We start from the raw sequence: 21,144 nt of genomic DNA, 5'->3' as shown, positions 1-21,144 counted from the left end.
CCCTAGCCCTTGCCCTAACCCTAATCCTAACCCTAACCCTAATCTTAACCCTCCCCCTATCCTTAACCCTAACCCTAAACCTAACCATCACCTTCACCCTCAGCCTAAACCTAAGCCTAAACCTAGACCTAAACCTAACAAACACACTGACCATCACCTTAACCCTAAACCTAATCCTATCCCTAACCCTAACACTAACACTTACCCTCCCCCTAACTCTAACCCTAACCCTAACCCGAGGCGTCACCCTAACCCTAACTCTAACCCTAATCCTCACCCTCACCCTAACCCTAACCCTAACCCAAACTCTAAACCTCAACCTAACCCTAACCCAAACCCTCATCCTCACCCTCACCGTAACCATAACCCTAAACCTAAACCTAACAATAACCCTAACCCTAACCCTAACCCTCACCCTAACCATAACAGTCACCATAACCCATAACCTCACCCTAACACTTACCCTCACCTTAACATTAACCCTAACACTAACACTAACCCTCAAACTGACCCTAACCCTAACCCTAACCCTAAACGTCAACCTAACCCTCACCCTCAACCTAAATCTAACACTACCCCTAACCCTAACCCTCACCCTAACCCTACCCCTGACCCTATATCTAAACCTCACCCTAACCCTAACCCTAACCCTCACCCTAACACTAACACTACCCCTAAACCTAACCCTAAACCTAAGGCTAATCCTCAGCCTCAACCTCATCCTAACCCAAACCCTAACCCTAAACCTCATTCTAACTCTAAGCCTAACCCTAACCCTAATCCTAACCCTCACACTCACCTTAACCCTTATCCTAAACCTAACACTATCCCTAACCCTAACCCTCAACCTAACCCTCAGCCTAGCCCTGACCCTTAAACTTATCCTAACCCTAAACCTCAACCTACCCCGAACCCGAACCCGAACCCGATCCCATACCCGAACCCTCATGCTCGGCCTAAGCCCAACCCTAAGCCTAACCCTAAACCTAACCCTAACACACACACTCACCCTCACCCTAACCCTAATCCTAACCCTACCCTCATCCTAACCCTCCCCATAATCCCAACCCTCACCCTAACCCTAACCCTAACCCTAACACTCAACCTAACCCTAGCTTTCACCTTAACCCTAATTTAACCCTCACCGTCGCCCTAACCCTAACCCACATCCTCACCCTACACCTCACACTAACCCTAACCCTAATCCTCAATCTAACAACCAGCCTGACCCTAACCCTCACCCTTACCTTAACCCTAAACCAAACACTAACCCTCACCCTAACCCTCAACCTCAGCCTAAACCTCACCTTTACCCTTACCATCATCCTCACCCCAACCCTCACCCTAACCCTAACCCTCACCCTCACCGTAACCCTAACCCTCAACCTAACCCTCACCCTAATCCTAACTCTAACCCTCAACCTTAATCTAACACTAACCCTAAACCTCACCCTCAACCTAGCCCTCACACTATCCTCAATCTTCATTCTTAACCTCACCCTAACCCTAACCTTAACCCTTACCCTAAACCTAATCCTAACCTTAAGCCTCCACCTTACCCTAAAACTCAAGCTCACCATAAATATAACCCTAACCCTCACCCTAAAACTAAATTTAACCGAACCCTAACTCTCACCGTAAACCTAACCCTAACCCTCACTCTCAACCTCACCCTAAGCCTAACCATAAGCGTAACCCTAACCCTAACGCTCACACTCACCCTAACCCTTATGCTAATCCTAATCCTAACCTTAAGCCTAACCCTCACCCTCAACATAACCTTCACACTAACCCTATCTCTAACACTAACCCTAAAATTAACCCTCAATTTCAGCCTCACCCTAACCCTAACTCTAATAGTAAACCTCACCCTCACCCTAACCCTAACACTAACCCTAACCCTAAATGGCAACCTAACGCTAAACCTCACAGTAACTCTAAGCCTAACATTAACAATAACACTGATTCTAAACAGAACCATCACCCTAACCCTAAAAGTCACCCTCATGCTCGGCCTAAGCCTAAACAGCCTAAGCCTAACCCTAACACTCACCCTAACCCTAACCATAACCCTCACCCTCACCCTCAACTTAACCGTAACCCTAACCCTAACAATAACCTTAACCATATCCCTAAACCTCACCCTAACCATAACCCTCACCCTAAAACTAACCCTCACCCTAACACTTACCCTAACCCTAACAATAACCCTAACCCTAACACTAACCATCACCCTCACCGTCAGCCTAAACGTAAACCTAACTCTAGACATAACCCTAACAAACACACTGACCCTCACCCTAAGCCTAAACCTAATCCTATCCCTAACCCTAACACTAACACTGACGCTCCCCTAACCCTCATCCTAACCCTAACCCACACCCTCATCCTCAGCCTAATCCTCAGCCTAACCCTAAACCTAACACTAACACTCACCCTAACCCTAACGATATACCTCACACTAACCCTAACCCTAACCCTCAACCTCAGCCTAACCCTAAGCCTATCCCTAAACCTAACCTTCACATTCACCCTAACCCTAACCCTAATCCTACTCCTAACCCTAACCCTAACCCTCACCCTCATGCTCAGCCTAAGCCTAAGCCTAAGCGTAAGACAAACCCTAACCCTCACAATAACCCTAACCCTATCACAAACCCTAACTCTAACCCTAAACCTCACTGTCACCCTAACCCTAATTCTATCCCTAACCCTAAACCTAAACCTCATCCTAACCCTAAATGTAAACCTCACCCTCTCCTTCACCTTAAACGTAACCCTAACCCTAACAATAACCCTCACCCTAACACTAAACTTAACCCGAACCCTAAATCTCAAACTAACCCTACACCTAAAACTTACCCTATCCCTAACCCTCACCCTCACCCTCAACCTCACCCTCATGCTAACCCTTACCCTAATCCTAATCCTAACACTAAGCCTAACCCTCACTCTCACCCTAACCCTCACCGTAAACCTAACTCTAACACTAACCCTAACCCTCACCCTCAGCCTCAACCTAACCCTAACTCTAACCCTAAACCTCAACCTCACCGTATCCGTAACCCTAAACCTAAACCTAATCCTCACCCTAACCCTAACACTAAACCTTACCCTAACCCTAACCCTAACCCTCACGCTCAACGTCACCATAACCGTAACCGTAACCATAACCATAAAAATAAACCTAACCCTAAACCTCACCCTAACAATAACCCTCCCCCTAACACTAACCCTAACCCTAACACTAACACTCACACTAACCCTAACCCTAATACTCAATTTAAGCCTCAGCCTAACGCTAACCCTTACCCTAGCCCTAAACCTAACCCTAACCCTCACACTTATCTTAACCCTCACCCTCAGCCTAAACCACACCTTTACCCTTACTATCATCCTCATCCTGACCCGAAACATCATCCTAACCCTCACCTTAACCTTAAACCTAACCATCACCCTAAACCTAACCCTCACCCTCAATCTCACCCTCAGCCTAACACTCAGCCTAAGCCTAAACCTTACCCTAACCCTCACCCTAGCCCTCCCTCTAACCCTAATCCTAAACCTAACCATCATCCTAACCCTCACACTAACCCTAACCCTAACCATCACCCTAACCCTAATCCTCATCCACACCCTCATCCTCAGCATAACCCTAAGCCTAAGCCTAACCCTAACCCTAAACCTCACGCTCACCATCACCCTAACCTTAATCCTAAACCTAACCCTAAACCTCAAGCTAAACCTCACCCTAACCTTATCCGTAACAAAAATCCTAACCCTAACCCTCAACCTAAACCTCCCCCTAACCCTAAATGTTACCCTAAACTCATCCTAACCCTAACCCAAATCCTAACCCTAACCCTCACCCTAACGCTAAACCTCACCCTCACAGTAACCCAAACCCTCATCCTAAACCAAACTCTATCCCTAAACTTCACCCTGAACCTAGCCCCCACCCTAAACATAATCCTAACCCTAACCCTAATCCTCATCCTAACCCTCACCCTAACCCTAACCCTCACCCTAATCCTAAGCCTAAACCTAACCCTCAACCTAACCCTAATCATCATGCTCACCGTAATCCTAACCCTAACACTTACCCTAACCCTAAACTTAAAATGAACCCTAACTTTCACCCTAAGCCCACCCCTAACCCTCACCCTAACCCTAACCCACACCCTCACCCTCACCATCAGCCTAAACCTAAGGCTAACCCTAACCCTATTCCTAAACCTCACACTCACGCTAACCCTAACCCTAACCCTAATCCTAACCCTAACCCTCATCCTAATCCTCACCCTAACACTAACCCTAACCCTCACCCTCACCCTCACCCTAACCCTAATCGTAACCCTAACCCTCAACCTAACCCTAACCCTCACCCTCAACATAACCCTCACCCTAAACCTCAACCTAACACTAAACTTAAACCGAACACTAACTCTCACCCTATCCCTAACCCTAACCCTCACCCTAACCCTAAACCTAACCCTCACCCTCACCCACACCGTAACCTTAACCCTAAACATAACCCTAACAATAACCCTAAACCTAATCCTTAACCTCAATGTAACCATAACACTCACCCTAACCCAAATCCTGAACCTAACACTTACCATCACATTAACACTAACCCTAACCCAAACACGAAACCTAAACCTAACCCTAAACCTAACCCTAACACTAAACCTAACCCTAACCTCACCCTAACCCTAACCGTAACCCTAACCCTCAACCAAACAGTAACCCTTACGCTCAACGTAACCCTAACCCTAACCATAACCCTCACCCTTACCCTAACCCTTATCCTAACACTTACCCTCACCCTAACACTAACCCTAATCCTAATCTTAACCCTAACCCTAACCCTCACCCTCACCCTCACCATAACCGTAACCCTAACCCTAACACTAACAATAACGCTAAACTTAACCCTAACCCTCACCCTAACCATAATCCTCACCCTAAACCTAAGCTCACCCTAGCAATTACCCTCACCCTAACACTAACCCTAACCCTAACACTAACACTCACACTAAACCTAAACATCACCAAACCTTAAATCTCACCCTAACACTAACCCTAATCCTCACCCTCACCTTAGCCCTCAACCTAACCCTAACCCTCATCCTCACCCTAAACCTCACACTAACCCGAACACTTATCCTCAATCTAACCCTCACCATGACTCTAACCCTAACCCTAACCATAACCCTCACCCTAACCTTCACCCTCACCCTTACCATCACCCTCAACCTCAACCTCACCTAACGCTCTCCTTTACCCTTACCGTCAACCACAACCTAACCCTCACCCTAACCCTAACACTCACCCTAACACTAACTCTACCCCTAAACCTCACCATCACCCTAACCCTAACTCTAACCCTAACCCTAACATTAAAACACACCCTATCCCTAACCCCATTCCTTATCCTCAATCCAAAGCTAAGCATAACCCTAAGCCTAAGCCTAACACTTACCCTACCCACACCCTCACCCTAACCCTCACCCTAACCCTAATCCTAACCCTAACCCTCATCCTAACCCTCACCCAAACCCTAACACTAACAATCAGCCTAACTCTAATCCTCACCCCCACCCTCACCCTCAGCCTAAAACTAAGCCTAAGCCTAAGCCAAACACTTACCTTACCCACACCCTCACCCTAGCCCTCACCCTAACCCTAATCCTAACGCTAAACGTCATCCTAACCCTCACCCTAACCCTAGCCCTAACCATCACCCTAATTCTAATCCTCACCCCCACCCTCACCCTCAGCCTAACCCTAAGCCTAAGCCTAAGCCTAACCCTAACCCTAACACTCACGCTCAGCCTAACCCTAATCTTAACCCTAAATCTAAAATTAACCCTAAAACTCAACCTAAGCCTCACCCTAACCTTAACCCTAAAACTAAACCTAACCCTCTACCTAACGCTCCAACTAACACGAAACCTAACCCTAAATCTCACACTCACCCTAACCCTAATCCAAACCCTAAACTTAAACCTCACCCTAACCCTAAACCTAACCCTCACCCTCACCCCCACCCTCACCCTCACCTTAACTCTAACCCTAACCCTAACACTAACACTAATCCTAACACTAAACCTAACCCTAACCCTAACCCTAATGCTAAAACTCACCCTCACCATAACCCTAATCCTAACCCTAACCCTCACCCTAACCCTAACCTTCACCCTCACCGTAAACTTAACCCTTATACTAACCCTCACTGTAAACCTAAACTTAACCTTAAACCTTACCCTAACACTAACCCTAATCCTCACCCTCACCCTAGCCCTCATCCTAACCCTAATTGTAACCCTAATCCTAATCCTAACCCTCACCCTAACTCTAATCCTAACCCTCACCCTAACCCTAACCTTAACCCTCAACCTAACCCTAAATATAACCCTCACTGTAACCCTAACCCTAACCCTAAACATAACTTGAACCCTAACTCTCAAGCTAACCCTAAACCTAACCCTCAACCTAAAGCTAACCCTCACACTCACCCTCTACCTCAGCCTAACCCTAAGCCTAAGCCTAAACCTAACCCTCACACTCACCCTAACCATTACCCTAATCCTAATTATAACCCTAAGCCTAACCCTCACCCTCACCTTAATCCTCAACCTAACTCTTACTCTAACACTAACCCTAAACCTAACCCTCAACCTCAGCCTCACATTTACCCTAACTCTAACCCTAAACCTCACACTCACCCTACCCCTAACCATAACCCTAACCCTAAACTTCAAAAATCCCTAATCCTAAACCTCAACCTCAGCCTACCCTCACACTAACCCTAATCCGAAACCTCATCTTAACCCTCATCCTAACACTAACCCTATACCTCACCCTCACCCTAACCCTAATCCTAACCCTAACCCCCAACCTAACCCTAATCCTCAACCTCACCGTAACCCTTATCCTAACCCTCACCCTAAACATAAACTTAACCCAAATCCTAACTCTCGCCCTAACCCTAACCCTAACCCTCACCCTAACTCTCAACCTCACCCTAGCCCTCACTCTAACCCTAATCCTAACCCTAACCCTCATCCTAACCCTACCCCTAACCCTTAGCCTAAACCTCACCCTAACCGTAACCCTCACCCTGAACCTCACCGTCACCCTAACCCTAAGCCTAAACCTAAAACTAACCCAAACACACACAGTCACGCTCACCCTAACCCTAATCCTAACCCTTACCCTCACCCTCACCCTCAAACTCAGAGTAACCATAAACCTAATCCTACCCTAACCCTAACACTCACACTCACCCTAACCCTTACCCTAATCCTAATCCTCACCCTAACCCTCACCCTCACCCTCATACTTACCTTAACCCTAACCCTATCCCTGAACCTCACCCTCACCCTACCCCTCATGCTAACCCTAATTCTAACCCTAACAGTCATCCTAACCCTCCCCATAATCCTAACCCTAACGCTCACCCTAACCTTAACCCTCACACTCACCCTAACCCTCAGGCTAACCCTAAGCCTAACCCTAATCCTAACACTAACCCTAGACCTCACACTCACCCTAACCCTTACACTAATCCTAATCCTAACCTTAACTCTAACCCTCACCCTCACCCTAACCCTCACCCTAACCCTAACCCTAAAGCTAACACTAACCCTAACCCTAACCCTCACACTCAGCCTCACCCTAACCCTAATTCTAACCCTAAACCTCAACTTTACCATAACCCCAAACCTAACCCTAACCCTAAACCTCACCCTAACCCTAACCCTAAGCCTAACTCTAACCCTAAACCTCACTCTCACCCTAACACTAACCCTAACCCTAAAACTCACCCTAACCCTAACCTTCAACCTCACCCTCAACCTCACCGTAACGCTAGCCCTAACACTAACAATAACACTAACCCTAAGCCTAACCCTAAACCTCACCCTCACCCTCAGCCTCACCCTCACTGCAAACTTAACCCTAACCATAACACTAACAATAAGCCTAATCCTAAGACTAACCCTAACCGAACCCTGACCCTCACGGTAACCCTAACCCTAACCCTAACCCAAACCCTAACCAAAACCCTCACCCTAACTCTAAGCCTAACCCTAACCCTAACCCTAAGCCTCACACTCACCCTCACCCTAACCGTAATCCTAAAACTAACCCAATCCCTAACCCTAACCCTCAGCCTAGCCCTCACCCTAACCCTAACCTTAACCCTAAACCTCATCCTAAACCTGACACTAACCATAACCCTAACCCGAACCCTAACCCGAACGCTAACCCTCACCCTCATGCTCGGCCTAAGCCTAAGCCTAAGCCTAAACCTAACCCTAACCCTCACCTTAACAATAACCCTAAAATAAACCTCACTCTAACCCTAAATCTCACCCTCACCCTAACCCTAAATCTAAACCTAACCCTAACCCTAACAATAACCCTAACCCTCACCCTAACCATAATCCTCACCCTAACCCTAAACCTCACCCTAACACTTACCCTCACCCTACCCCTAACCTTAAATCTAACACTAACCCTCACAATAACCCTAACCCTAAACTCACCCTAACGCTAACCCTAACCCTAACCCTCAACATAACCCTAACCCTCACGCTCAAAATAACCTTAAACCTTACCTTGATCCTCACCCTAACCATAACCCTCACCCTAACCCTATCACTCACCCTAACACTTACCTTCACCCTAACACTAACCCTAATCCTAACCCTAACCCTAAACCTCACCCTCACCTTAACCGGAACCCTAACCATAACACTAACAACAACCCTAACCCTAAACCTAACAAAAACCCTAAACCCAACCCTAAACCTCACCCTAATCATTACCCTCACCCTAAACCTAACCCTCACCCTAACACTTACTCTCACCTTAACACTAACCTTAACCCGAACACTAAGCCTCACACTAAATCCAACAATCACCCTAACCCTAAACCTCACGCTAACACTAACCCTAAACCTCAACCTAACCCTAGCCCTAAACCTAATACTCATCCTCACGGTAAACCTCACACTAAAGCTAACACTAATCCTCAATCTAACCCTCACCCTAACCCTAACCCTAACCCTAACCCTCACCCTAACCCTAACTCTCACCCTTACCATGACCCTCACCCTCAGCCTAACCCTCACCTTACCCTTACAGTCACCCACAACCCAACCCTCACCCTAACCCTAACCTCACCCTAACACTAACTCTACCCCTAAACCTCACCCTAATGCTAACTCTAACCCTAACCCTAACACTAAACCTCACACTAACCCTAACCCTAACCCCCACCCTCAACCTCACGCTCAGCTTAAACCTAAGCCTAAGCCAAACCTTTACCCTAACCCTCAGCCTCACCCTAGCCCTCACCCTAACACAAATCCTAACTCTAACCCTAACCCTAACCCTCACCCTCACCTTAAACCTTACCCTAACCCTCACCCTAACACTAAATCTAATCTTAACCCTAAATCTCAACCTAACCCTAACCCTCAACCTCACCGTAACCCTTACCTTAACCCACACTCTAACCCTAAACTTAACTTGAATCCTTCTCTCACCCTAACCCTACCCTAACTCTCACCCTAACCCTAACATTAAACCTTCCCCTCACCCTAAAACTCACCCTTGCCCTAACCCTAACCGTAACCCTAAAACTCACCCTAACCCTAACATTCACCCTCACCCTCAACCTCAACGTAACTCTAGCCCTAACCCTAACAATAACACTAATCCTAACCCTAACCCTAACCCTCACCGTTTCCCTCAGCCTCACCCTCACTGCAAACTTAACCCTAACCATAGCACTAACAATAAACCTAACCCTAAGCCTAACCCTAACCCTAGCTCTAATTCTCTCCCCCACAGACACCCTCAGCCTAACCCTAAGCCTAACCTTAACCCTTACCCTAACCCTCACCGTAACCATAAACCTAACACTAAACCTAACCCTAAATCTAACCATAAAGCTAAACCTAATCCTCAGCCTCACCTGCACCCTAACCCAAAATCTAACCCTAACCCTCACCCTAACTCTAAGCCTAATCATAACCCTAACCCTATGCCTCAAAATCACCCTCACCCTAACCCTAATCCTAAACCTAACCCTTTCCCTAACCTTAACCCTCACCCTAACCCTCACCCTAGCCCTCACCCTAACCCTAACCCTAACCCTAAACCTCATCCTAAACCTGACACAAACCATACGCCTAACCCTAACCCTAACCCGCACCCTAACCCTCACCCTCATGCTCGGCCTAAGCCTAAGCCTAAGCCTAACCCTAACCCTAAACCTCACCCTAACCCTAACACTCACCCTAACTCTAACACTTAATATCACCCTCACCCTAACCCTAACTCTAACCCTAAACCTACCCCTAACAATAACCCTAACTCTCACCCTAACCATAAACCTCAGCCTAAACCTAAACCTCACACTAACACTTACCCTCACCCTACCAGTAACCCTGACCCTAACAATAACCCTCACACTAACCCTAACCCTAAACTCACCCTAACCTTAACCCTAACACTAACCCTCAACTTAACCATAATCCTAACGCTCAATGTAACCCTAACCCTAACCCTGACCCTCACTCTAATCATAAACGACACCCTAACCCTAACCCTCACCCTAACACTTACCCTTACCCTAACACTAACCCTAATAGTAATCCTAACGCTATCCCTAACACTCACCCTCACAGTAACCGTAACCCTAACCATAATCCTAACAAAAACCCTAATCCTAACCCTCACCCTAACCATTACCCTCACCCTAAACCTAACCCTCACCCTAACACTTACCTTCACCTTAACACTAACCGTAACCTGAACACTAAGCCTCACACTAACACTAACCATCACCCTAACCCTAGACCTCACCCTAACACTAACCCTAAACCTCAACCTAACCCTAGCACTAACCCTAACCCCAACACTAATCCTCACGGTAAAACTCAAACTAACCCTAACACTAATCCTCAATCTAACCCTCACCCTCACCCTAACACTAACATTAAAGCCCACATTAACCCTAACCCGAAACCTCACCTGCACCCTCACCTTCATCATAACCCTAACCCTAACCCTAAAAATAACACAAACACTAACCCTAACCATCAACCTAACCCCTATCCTCACCCCAACCCTCACCCTCAGCCTAACCCTAAGTCTAAGCCTAACCCTCACCCTAACCCTCGCACTAACCCTAACACTAAACCTAACCCTAAACCTAAACCCTCACCCTCACCCTCACCCTAACCTTAACACTACCCCAAAACTTAAACCTCACCCTAACACTCCCCCTAACACTAACTCAAACCTAAACCTCATCCATACCCTAACCCTTACCCTTACCCTCACCCTAAACCTAACCCTAACCCTAAACCTCAACTTAACCCTAACCCTCACCCTCATCCTCAACCTAAACATAACTCTAACGCTAACCCTAACAATAACATTAAAACCTAACCCTAAACCTAACCATAACTCTCACCCTCAGCCTCAACCTCACGGCAAACTTAACCCTAACCATAGCACTAACGATAACCCTAAAACTAACCCTAACCCTAATCCTCACCCCCACCCTCACCTTCAGCCTAACCCTAAGCCTAACCCTATCCCTAACACTAAGCCTCACCGTAAACCTGACCCTATCCGTAACCCTAACCCTAAACCTAACCCTACCACTAACCCTAAAACTCACCCTAACAATCACCCTAGCCCTCAACCTAACCCTAACCCTAACCCTCACCCTCACCTTAGCCCTCACCCTAAACTTAATTCTAATGCTCACCCTCACCCTAATCCTAACCCTCATCCTCACCCTAAACCTCAAACTAACCCTAAACCGAATCCTCAATCTAAACCTCACCCTAAGCCTAACCCTAAACCTTAACCTAACCCTAAACTTTACCCTAACCCTCACCCTTCTCTTAAACCTCAAATTCAGCCTCAACCTCACCATTACTCTTACCATCATAATTACCCTAAACCTCACCCTAACCCTAAATCTCATCCTTACAATCACCCTAATACCTACACAACACCCTAACACTAACCCTCACTCTCAACCTCATGCTCAGCCTAACCCTAAGCCTAAGCCTTACCCTAAACCTCAACCTAAGTCTAACCCTCACCCTCACCATAACCCTAACCCTCGTCCTAACCCTCACCCGAACCCTAATCCTAACCGTAAACCTTACCCTAAAACTAACCCTAACCCTCACCATCCCCCTAGCCCCCACCCTAAACCTAATCCTAACCCTAATCCTCACCCTAAACCTAAACTTAACTGAACCATAACTCTCACCCTAACCCTAACCCTAACCCTCACCCTAACCCTATCCCTAACCCTCACACTCACCCTAACCCTAACCCTAATCCTAACCCTAACCCTAACACTAACCCTAACCCTAACCCTAAACCTAACCCTCCACTCACCTTAAACCTAACCCTAAGACTAACCCTAACCCTAAACCTCACCCTCACCCTAAACCTCACCCTAATACTAATCCTAAACCTCAGCCTCACACTAACCCTAACCCTAAACCTCACCCTCATCCTCACCCTAACACTAAATCTAACCCTAAACCTCACACTCACCTTAACCCTAAATCTAACCCTACCTCGAAACCTCACCCTAACTCTAACCCTAAACCTCTCAATAGCCCTCACCCTAACCCTAACCATAAATCTAAACCTAACCCTAACCCTCACACTCAACCGCACCCTCACCCTCACAGTAACTCTAACCCTAACTCAAAACCTAAGCCTACAACTCACTCTAACCCTAACGCTAGTACTAACCCTAACCCTCACCCTCACCTTAACTCTAACCCTAAACCTAAACCCCACCCTAACCCTAACTCTCACCAGCACCCTCACCCTCACTGTAACTCTAACCCTTACCCTAACAATAACAATAACCCTAACCCTAAACATCACCCTAACCCTAATCCTCAACCCCACCCTGACCCTCAGCCTAACCCTAAGACTAAGCCTAATTCTCCACCTAACCCACACACTCACGCTCACCCATAGCCTAAACCTAAATGTAGCCCTATCCCTAAACCTCAACCTAAACCTCACCATCACCCTAACTTTAACCCTAACGCTAAACCTCACCCTAACCCTACCCCAAACCCTAAATCTAACACTAAACCTCACCCTCACCCTCACCCTAACCCTAACCCTAATCCTAAATCTCATTCTAACCCTAACCCTAACCCTCACCCTCAAACTTAACCACACTGTAATTCTAACTGTAACCCTAAAAATAACAGTAACCCTAACCCTCACCCTAACCCTAAACAAACCCTCACCCTCAGCCTCACCATCACTGCAAACTTAACCCTAAACATAACACTAACAATAACCCTAACCCTAACCATAACCATAAACCTAATCCGCACCCCCACCTTCACCCTCATCCTGACCCTAACTTAACCCTAACCCAAACCCTAACCCTCACCGTAACCCTAAACCTAACCCTAAACCTAACACAAACTGTAACCCTAAACCAAACCCTAAACCTAACACTAATCCTCAGCCTCCCCCTCCCCCTAACCCAAACCCTAACACTGACCCTCACCATAACCCTCACGCTAACCCTCCTCCTAACCATATATCTAACCCTAAACCTCACCCTCACACTAACACTAACCCTAACCCTAACCCAAAACCCCAATCTAATCCTAATCCTAACGCTCACCCTCACCCTCACCGTAACTCTAACCCTAACCCTAAAAATAACACTAACCCTAACCGTAACCCTAAACCTAACCCTAATCTTCAGCCTTAACCTCACCCTAACCCTAACCATAACCATAACGGTCACCCTAAACCTAAGCCAAACCCTAACCCTAACCCTCACACTCACACTCACCCTAACCCTAATCCTAAACCTAACACTATACCTAACCCTAACCCTCAACCAAAGCCTCACCCTAACCTTCACCCTAAACCTAATCCTAACGATAAACATCACCCTAACACTCACCCTAACCCTAAACCTAACTTTCACCCTAACCCTAACCCTAACCCTCACCCACATGCTCGTCCTAAGCCTAAGCCTAACACTAACCAAACCATAAAACTAACCCTAAACCTAACCCTCATCCTAACCCTCACCGTAACCCTAAGTCTAACCCTAAACTTCACCCTCACCCTAAACCTAACTCTACCCTAACCCAAGCCCTAAACCTCACAGTAACACTAACACTAACCCTCACACTCAACCTCAATGCAACCCAAATCCTAACCCTAACCCTAACAGTAACCCTAACACTAATCCTAACCCTCACCCTTACCATAACCCTCATCCTCACACAAACCCTAACCCTAACACTTACACTCACCCTAACACTAACCCTAATCCTAACACAAACAATCACTCTAACACTAACCATCACCCTAACCCTAAACCTCACCCTAATCCTAAACCTAACCCTCACCCTAAACCTAACCCTCATCCTCACCCTAAACCTCACACTAACCGAACACTAATCTTCAATCTACCCTTCACTCTCACCCTACCCCTAACCCTAACACTCACCCTAACCCTAACTCTACCCCTAAACCTCACCCTCACCCTAACCTTACCTCTAACACTAACCCTAACACTAAAAACCTAACCCTAAACTTAACCCTAAACCTCAGCCTCAACCTCACCGCAAATCTAAAACTAAACCTACCAATAACACTAACCCTCGACCTAACCCTAACCCTTAACGTCACCCACATACTGGGCCTAAGCCTAAACCAAAGCCTAAGCCTAAACCTAACACTAACCCTCACCCTAACCCTAACCCTAACACTAACACTAACTCTAACCCTAAACCTCACCCTCGCCCTAACCCTAACTCTAACCCTAACCCTAAAACTATAAACCTCACCTTAAGTTTAACCCTAAACCTCACCCTCACAGTAACCATAACCCTAACACTAACCCTAAAAATAACCCTAACCCTAACCCTATTCCTAAACCTAACCCTCACCCTAACCCTAATCCTAAACCTAACCCTCACCCTAACCCTAACCCTCCCCCTCAAGTAATCCTAACCCTCACCCTAACCCTAATCCTAACCCTAACCCTCATCATAACCCTCCCCATAACCCTTACCCTAACCCTCACCCTAACCCTAACCATCACCCTCACCATCACCCTCAGCCTAACCCTAAGCCTAACCCTAAACCTAAACCTAACCCTCACCCTCACCCTAACCCTAACACTAACCCTAACCCTAGCCATCACCGTAACCCTCCCCCTAACCCTATATCTAACCCTAAACCTCACCCTAACACTAACACTAAGCCTAACCCTAAACCCCACCCTAACCCTAATGCTAACCCTCACCCGCACCCTCAAACTCACTGTAACTCTAACCCTAAACCTAACAACAGCACTAACCCTAACAATAATCATCACCCTAACTTTAATCCTTACCCCCACCCTCACCCTCAGCCTAAACCTAAGCCTAAGCCTAACCCTCACCCTAACCCTCACACTCACCATCGCCCTAACACTAATCCTAAACCTACCCCTATCCTTAAACCTCAACCTATACCTCACCCTCACCCTAACCCTAACACTAAACCTAGCACTCAATTTCACCCTAACCCTCCCCCCTCAATCTAACTCTAACCCTAAACCTCACCCTAACCCTAACCATAACCCTAACCCTAAACTTCACCCTAAACCTAAACCTCACCCTCACCCTCAACCTCACCTTAACTGTAACCCTAACCCTAACAATAACACTAATCCTAACCCTAAACTTAACCTTAACACTAAATATAACACTAAAACTAACCCTAAACCTAACCCTAAACCTAAACCTCAACCTAACCCTACTCCTCAGCCTCACCCTCACCCTAACCAAACCCTAACCCTAACCCTCACCTTAACCCTAAGCCTAACCCTAATGCTAACCCTAACCCTCACACTAACCCTCACCCTAACCCTAATCCTAAATCTAACCCTATCCCTAACCCGAATAATCATCCTAACCCTAAAACTTGCCCTCACCCTAACTCTAATCCTAACCCTAAAAATCATCCTAAACCTCACCCGAACCCTAACCTTAACCCTCACCCTAAACCTCACCCTAACCTCACACACATGCTGGGCCTAAGCCTAAACCAAAGCTGAAGCCTAACCCTGACCCTAAACTTCACCCTAACCCTAACCCTAACACTAAACCTAACTGTAACCCTAAACCTCACCCTTAACCTAACCCTAACACTAACCCTAAACTCTAAACCTAAACCTCATCCTAACCCTAACCCTAACAATAACCCTAACCCTAACCTTAATCCTACCCTAATCCTATCCCTAACCCTAACACTAAACCTAAACCTAACCCTAAACCTAACCCTAACCATAACCCTCACCCTAACCCTAACCTCACCCTAACACTAATCCTAATCCTCCCTCTCACCCTAGTCCTCACCCTAACCCTAACCCTCATCCTCACCCTAAACCGCACCCTAACACTAAACTTAACCTGAACACGGACTCTCACCCTAATCCTAACCCTAACCCTAACCCTCACCCTTACCATAACCCTCACCCTAGGCCTAACCCTCATCTTTACCCTTACCGTCACCCCACCTTAACCCTCACCCTAACCCTAACCCTCACCCTAACCATAACCCTAACCCTAACTCTACCCCTAAACCTCACCCTAACCCTGACCCTAACCCTAACACTAACACTAAAAACCTCACCATAAACTTAACCCTAACCGTCACCCTCACCGTAACGCTAACCCTAACCCTAACAATAACCCTAACCCTAACCTTAATCCTAACCCTCACCCTCACCCTAACCCTAATTCTAACCCTAACCCTCACCCTAACCCAAACCCTCACCCTTCCGTATCGATTACCCTCACCCTAACCCTAACCCTAACCCTCACCCACATGCGGGGCCTAAGCCTAAACCAAAGCCTAAGCCTAACCCTAAACCGAACCCTCATGCTAACCCTAACCCTAACACTAACCCTAACTCTAACCCTAAACCTCACCCTTACCCTAAGCCTAACTCTAACCCGAACCCTAAACCTAAACCTCATCATAACCCTAACCCTAACAATAACCCTAACCCTAACCTTAACCCTACCCTAACCCTAAACCTAACCCTAACAATAAACCTAAACCTAACCCTATCCTTAACCCTAACCATACCCCTCACTAACCCTAACCTCACCCTAACACTAAACCTAGTCCTCACCCTCACCCTAGCACTCACCCTAAACCTAACTCTCATCCTCACCCTAACCGTAACCCTCACCCTTACCATAACCCTCACCCTAGGCCTAATCCTCATCTTTACCCTTACCATCACCCCCATCTTAACCCTCACCGTAACCCTAACCCTCATGTTGACCCTCACCGTAACCCTAACTCTACCCCTAAACATCACCCTCACCCTAACCCTAACTCTAACACTAACCCTAACACTAAAAACCTCACCCTAAACTTAACCCTAACCCTCACCCTCAGCGTAACCATAACCCTAACCCTAACCCTAACAATAACCCTAACCCTAACCCTAATCCTAACCCTAACCCTAAGCCTCACCCTTCCGTAAGTGTAACCCTCACCCTAAACCTAATCCTAAACCTAACCCTCATCATAACCCTCCCCATAACCCCAATCCTAACACTCACCCTAACCCTAACCCTCACCCTCACCCTCACCCTCACTATAAGTCTAACCCTACCCCTAACAATAACACTAATCCTAAACCTAAATTAACACTAACCCTAATCGTAACACTCACCCTCACACTACACCTAATTCTAACCCTCAACCTCACCATAACCCTAACCCTAACTTCATGGTAACACTAACTCTCATCCTAACACTCACTCTAACCCTAACCCTAACACTAAACCTCACCCAAACCCTAACCCTAAAAATCACCATCACCCTAGCCCACACCCTAACACTAATCATAACCCTAATCCTCATCCTAACCCTCATCCTAACCCTAACCCTCACCCTCACCCTAAACCTAACTCTAAATCTCAAACTAACCCTAACCCTAAACTTAACCCAAACCCTATCTTTCTCCCTAAACCTAACCCTAACCCTCACCCTAACCCTAACCATCACCCTCACCCTCACCCTCAGCCTAAACCTAAATCTAACCCTAACCCTAACCCTAAAACTCACACTCAGCCAAACCCTTACCCTAATCCTAATCCTAACTGTAACACGAACCCTAAACCTCAACCTAACCCTCACTCTAACCTTAACCCTAAAACTAACCCTAACCCTAACCCTCGACCTAACCCTCCAACTAACCCTAACCTTCACCCTCACCCTAAGACTCACGCTAACCTTAACACTCATCCTCACCCTAACCATCACCCTTATGGTAAAACTCACACCTCAGCCTAAACCTCACATTTACCCTCAACATCACCCCCTCCCTAACCCTCACACAAACCCTAACCCTCACCCTAACCCACAACCTAACCCTAACTCTACCCCTAAACCTCAACCTCATCCTAACCCTAATCATAACACTAACCCTAAACCTTGCCCTAACCCTAACACTAACACTCACCCTCACCTTCACCCTCACCCTAACCCTAAATCTAACACTAACCCTCACCCTAACCCTCACCCTCAGACTCACCCTAAATCTAACTCTAACCCTAACACTCATCCTAAATCTCACCCTAACCCTAACCCTCACCCGCACACGCACCCTAACCCTAACCCTAACACTCAACTTAACGCTAACCCTCGCCCTCACCATAACCCTTACCCCAACCCTCACCCTAACCCTAAACTTAACCCGAACCCTAACCCTCACCCTAAACCTAACCCTGAACCTCAAACTCACCCTCAGCCTAATCCTAAGCCTAACCCTAAACCTAACCCTAACACACACGTTCACCCTCACCCTAAACCTAATCCTAACCCTAAACCTAACCCTCATCCTCACCCTCACCCTAACCCTAAAACTAACCCTAACCATAAAACTCACCCTAACCACCCCCCTAACCCTATATCTAAACTTAAACCTCACCCTCACCCAAACCCTAACCCTAACCCTAAACCTAAACACCACCCTAATTTTAACGCTAAATCTCACCCTCATCCTCACTCTCAGCCTAACCCTAAGCCTAAGCCTAACCCTTACACCCTAACCCTTACACTCACCCACACCCTAACCCTAACACTAACCCTAACCCTAAACTTCACCCTAACCCTCCCCCTAAAACTAACTCTAACCCTAAACCTCACACTCACCCTAACCCTAACCCTAAACCTAACCCCAAATCTCACCCTAAACCTCATCTTAACCCTCTCACCCTCACCCTCAAGCTCACCGTAACTCTAAACCTAACCCTAACAATAACACTAACCCTAACCATAACCCAATGTCTAACCATAACACTCAACCTCAAACTCAACCCCACTGCAAAATTAACCCTAACCATAACACTAACAATAACCAGAACCATAAACCTAACCCTAATCCTCACCACCACCCTCAACCTCAGCCAAAACCTAACGCTAAACCTAACCCTAACCCTAAACCTAACCCTAACCCTAACACCAAACCAAACCCTAATCCTCAGCCTCAACCTCACCCTAACCCAAACCCTAACCCTAACCCTCACCCTAACCTGAAGCCTAATCCTAACCCTAAACCTAACCCTAACCCTCACACTCACCCTCACTCTAATCCTAATCCTAAACCTAACCCTATCCATAACCCTAACCCTAACCCTAACCCTAACCCTTACCCTAGCCCTAACCCTAACCCTAATCCTAACCCTAAACCTCATCCTAACCCTCACCCTAAACCTAACCCAAACTCTCACCCTAACACTTACCGTAACCCTAACCCTAACTCTAACCCTAACCCTAACCCTCACAATAACCCTAACCCTAACCCTAAACCTCAACCTAAACCTCAACATCACACTAACCCTAACACTAACCCTAAACCTAAACCCCACCCTAACCCTAACCATAACGCTCACCGCCAACCTCACCCTCACAGTAACTCGAATTCTAACCCTAACAATAACACTAACCCTAACCCTTACTATCCCCCTAACCCTAATCGTCACCCCCAGACTCACCCTCAGCCTAACCCTCACCCTAAGCCTAACCATCACCCTAACCCTCACACTCACCCTCACACGATACCTAATCCTAAACCTAAACATATCCCTAAAACTCAACCTAACCTTCATCCTCACCCAAACCCTAAACCTAAACCTGACTCTAACCCTCCCGCTAACCCTAACTCTACCCCTAAACCTCACCCTCACGCTAACTCTAACCCTAACCCTAACCCTAAACCTCACCCTAAACCTAACCCTCACCCTCATCCTCAACCTAACCTTAACTCTAACCCTAACCCTAACAATAACTTTAACCCTAACCTCCACCCTAACCCTAACCCTCACCCTCACCCTCAACTTAACCTTAACTCTAACCCTAACCCTAACCCTAACCCTAATCCTAACCCTAACCCTCATCCTAACCCTTACCGTAACACTAACCCTAACCCTTACCCTCACCCTCACCCTCACCCTAAACCAAACCCTAACCCGAAACCTCAACCTAACCCTAACCCTCACCCTCACTGTGACCCTTACCCAATACTCATTCTAAACCTAAACATAACCGGAACTCTATCTCTTACCCTAAGACTAAGCCTAACCCTCACCCTAACAATAACCCTCACCCTCACCATCACCCTCACACTAAACCTAAGCCTAACCCTAACCCTAACCCTAAAAGTCACACTTACCCTAACCCTAAACCTCATCCTAATCCTAACCCTAACCCTAAACCTCACCCTCACCCTAACCCTCACCTTAAGCCTAACTCTAACATTAATCCTAACCCTAACCCTAACCATAAACTTCACCCTAACAGTAACCCTAACCCTCATCCTCACCTTAGTCCGTACCCTAACCCTAACCCTCATCCTCACCCTAAACCTCACACGAACCCTAACACTAATCCTCAATCTAACCCTCCCCCTATCCCTCCTATCCCTCCCCCTAACACTAACGCTAACCCATTCAATAACCCTCACACTCAGCCTAACCCTCACCTTTACCTTACCATCACTCCCACCTTAACCGTCACCCTAAACCT

This window comes from Dipodomys merriami, unplaced genomic scaffold (assembly GCF_024711535.1).
Source record: "Dipodomys merriami isolate MVZ:Mamm:240054 unplaced genomic scaffold, mDipMer1.0.p SCAF_53, whole genome shotgun sequence".
Taxonomy (NCBI): Eukaryota; Metazoa; Chordata; class Mammalia; order Rodentia; family Heteromyidae; genus Dipodomys; species Dipodomys merriami.
The sequence above is the reverse complement of the archived record's forward strand: the minus strand, read 5'-3'. Positions refer to the sequence as shown.